The sequence below is a fragment of the Notamacropus eugenii genome, chromosome 1 (assembly GCF_028372415.1).
Source record: "Notamacropus eugenii isolate mMacEug1 chromosome 1, mMacEug1.pri_v2, whole genome shotgun sequence".
Classification (NCBI taxonomy): domain Eukaryota; kingdom Metazoa; phylum Chordata; class Mammalia; order Diprotodontia; family Macropodidae; genus Notamacropus; species Notamacropus eugenii.
In genome coordinates, this window is record NC_092872.1 from 335603504 (window position 1) to 335607581 (window position 4078).

Here is a 4078-nt window from a genome sequence, read left to right on the forward strand (position 1 = left end):
AATCCACCCTTCCTCCAAATATCTTGTTTCTGTAGAATACCACTATCTAATCTTTTTTTTATGTAGAAAAGCAATTTATTTCATCATAAGCATTTACAGTTAGTCATGGACAGTAACAGGCTGTTGGTTGGACAAGTTACCCCAAAGGACATTATATAAAATGAGTGGTCAAGGACTAATTCCATTCATGTGGGGTTTGTTGAAAGAAAATATTTTTAAAGAAAGAAAAAAGGAGGAAAAGAAGCCATTCAGAATTAATTTTTTAATTTTATTTTTAGTTTATAGAATAAAATAAGTATTTCCACAACATGGTACAATAAAAAAAAAGATGATTGCACATGAAATTGCAAATGTACTATGTACAGTTAACTATTCCTTTAAAAATACAACAAAATAATCACTTAAATGTCTTTTTTCTTCCCTTCCTCCTTCCCCTATCCTAGAGACCCCCACACACACTCACTCACACACACACACACACACATACACACACACACACACATAATCATTCATTATCAGTTTTTTCTCTGGATGCAAATAATATCTTTCTTCATAGGCCCTTTATAGTTAATTTAAAAGAATTAATTTTAAAAAGCATATGTCAGTTACCAATTGCTGTTTTCAGATTACTAGGCAGTCTCCCAGTGGTACATCTGTCAGGTAAAAACATACAACTTTTTTATAACCTGTTGATTCCAAGTTAAAAAAAAAACCACAGAAAGGAAAGAAATAATATGAAAACATAGTTAAAAATTTACTGGAGAGCAAAACTATATGACAAAGTGAACAAAGATATTTCAGAGATATAGGTACAACATGTCACATGATCATATGTTCCCCACCAGATAAGGAGTGGAAGGAGAGAGTGAATAGTCCCTAGGGAAGAAAAATAATAAGAAATTTTAAATTTTTAATAAGAAATTTTGAATTTACAGAAGAAACCAGCAGGAGTAGGCCAATCTACAACAGCGATGGTCTGTACCCTAGAAGGTTAGCCATGCCAGTTTTAGTCTTTGAGTCTCTATAAAGGGGGGAAACATTTCACACATCTTATAATGCTAATACTTCAGTGGCTCAGACTCCTCACTGGATATAAATCCCACCCCATCCTAATTTTACTTAAATTAGCTTGAAAAACTTGCAGTTACAGCACAGGAAGAAAAATAAAACAATCACGGTCCATTTCCTGTGGCTAAATCAAATTTTAGAGCTGTATTTTCTCATAAAAAGTCCTTGGAAAAAAATTAAATATGAGTCTGTGGCTCTGCTGAGTTAAGCCCCTCACAAAAGTCAGAAATCATTCACTCTCTGGGTTAACAGGTGCTATAGAAAAATGTCTGGACAAAAACCCCTTAAAACCAATGTTAAATCAATTTCAGGTTGGGAAGAAAGGGAAGTCTAAAAATCATCACCAATGTAGACATGTCTAGGACCCCTGTCCCTCTGGATTCACATTTCCTTCAGGGTCTTCATTATTGTATATGTTCTCAGATATGATAATGTTTTTCAAGGTTTTTAGTAATATTTTCATTAGTCTACACAGAAGAAGAATTATCTGGACTGAGCATTAATAGCTTTGGCTAAGATCACAAATTCTGTCATTGGAAGAGCTATTTGCCAGAATTCATGATATTGTTTTCTGATACAGAAAAATAACCCAAGGTTCATTGGCATTCCAGGAGAAATCAGATAGCTTGGCAATGTGACTGCCATGGATATAAAGAACAATTCTGGTGGCCATCTTCTGTATCTTCAGGGGACTGCTCCTCTCCAATTTAATCAAGTCCCAGACATTTAGCCTGTGGTTAATGCCACTGGAAACCAAGATAATTTCATTGTGAGGAGACCATTGAACCGGGAATACTTCATCCTTATGTGATTCAAAGGAATGTAAATTCAGTTTTAGAATTCTAAAATCCCACAATGCAATTGTTGTATCAGCTGATCCCACATGGCAAGAATGAACTCACTATAAGGATTGAAAGAGAGATAATTTACTTCAGGAGTGTGGGCATCCACTGAGTGGCTTGGTTTAGAAGTATTGTTTGACCATGTTTCCCAGATCTTAAGCTTCTGATCCTCAGCAACTGATCCAAAGAGAGATTTATAGAGAAGGTGCCAAGAAACCTCTTTGACTACTGCTGTGTGTCCTGTGAATATGGTCTTTGCATTCGCTACTTTTCCATCCTTTGGAACTGCACTGATGTCCCACAAGCAAATGATACGCACTTAGTGGATGCACTAAGCAAATGCCCACTGAGATTTGGGTTCCATAATAGCCCACAGCCCTCCTTGTGATGTCCACAGAGACATAAGTCTGGGTTACACTCCCCAAAAGGGTCTAGTTTTGAAGGGAGCTTGGTGTAGTTGAAAACAAGTATGCCACTCAAAAAAGTCCTTGCTGTGATGATGCAAGGATTCTGGAACAAGGTTCTGTTCACTTCTCCTTCATGGTTAATTTTGATTTCAATTTCAGTTTTCCCACTAACTGAGCCAAGCCTACAAATTCTTTCTCAATGCCATAGAAAGAGGCATCAAACTGAGCATCATTACTGGGGAGCTGCTCACTGGCTATCACAAGATGGTTGTGTTCATCTGATGTGTGTGTGCCCAGGACAAGTGGATGAAGACTGAAATCTTTCCCTTCAGGTATGATTATGTCTGGAAGCCACTGTGCAATCAGACTGGGCTACTCTGAAGCATGGGTCATCACTAAATCATAGAAAAAAGGAGTATTTTTTTCCATATTTTATACTCCTCATTGATCACTCTTTCTTCTACAGCAGCATGAAAAGCTGCTTCTTTGTTGTCCATGGTAAGCAGAGAAGCTGATAGGTGGACCGACAGATGGAATGACGAGTGGAGGGCCTGAGGGCTCCTGGGATTGTGGCCCACTACCTAGTCTTCTAGGTACCTAAACTTGACATTATCTTCTACTTCTCATTCTCCCTCATCTCATACATAGATCAGTTGCCAAATCTTGTTGTTTTTACCTCTGCAATAGCTCTTAGATCTGACCTTTTAATTCTGTTTGCACAATCACCACCTTAGTTCAAACCCTCATCATTTTAATCTAGACAATTGTAACAGCCTCTGAATTGGTCTTCCTACTTCAACCCTCTCCCTCAACTTAATTCATCCTCCACAAAGCTATCAAAATAATTTTCCCTATGTGCAGAGCTTATCACATCACTCCCTACTCAATAAACTCAAGTGGTTCCCTGTTGCCTTTAGGATAAAAGGTAAACTCCTCTGTTTGGTTTTTAAAATCCTTTACAAGTTGACTTTCCAACTTTTTTCTTTCCAGCCTCATTATATGTTACTTCCATCCTTTTGCATTCCATAGTCCCACTAAACTAGCTTTCTCTCTGTTCCTCATACACAGCACTCTGTCTCTTGATTCTGTGATTTTGTACTGGCTCACACCTATGCCAAAAATGTACTCCCTTCTCTTCTCTGCCCTATAAAATCACATCTTTCAAAATGAAGTTCAAAAACCACCATTCACAATCATATCTGTCACAGGGTCCCTTCGCTTCCTGGGATCCTGTCTCCCTAAATATATTGTATTTAAGCACCTTTTATTTGCTTTGCATTTTTCCATATATATTTAGTCTGTATATATGTATTTATATGTATATATGTTGATATAATATAAGCTCATTGAGAACGGGGACTGTTTAATTTTTATCTTTGTATTACCAGTGCCTAGGACTGGCATATAGGAAGTGTTTAATAAATGCTTATTGAATGCTTGACAGCATCACTTCTTTACTGTCACTTTTGGTTTTTACCTAAATGCCCACCACTGAGAAAGACAACATGGTATAATGGTTAGAGAGCTTGCATCAAAACCAGGAAGACAAGAGGTCAGGTGTAAGGGGCCCAGAGGGTCCCAGGGGGTGCAAGTCAGAGGCAAAGCCTGTTCCCGTGGGAACGGTGCTGATGCGCACCCTGGCAGAAGCTCTGTGTGACCCTGGAACCTGATGTTCCTGCAGATACCAATGTCCTGTACAGTAACGTTACAAGTGAGCCTGGGAACCCAGGAACTAGCTGCAGGAACAAGATAAGCTTTCTT

General features: G+C 38.2%; 1 pseudogene; it reads right to left on the reverse strand.

The window, feature by feature from the left end:
• Positions 1 to 1384: 1384 nt before the first annotated feature.
• On the reverse strand, positions 1385 to 2832 carry LOC140525686 (histone-binding protein RBBP4-like; annotated as a pseudogene).
• Positions 2833 to 4078: the final 1246 nt, after the last annotated feature.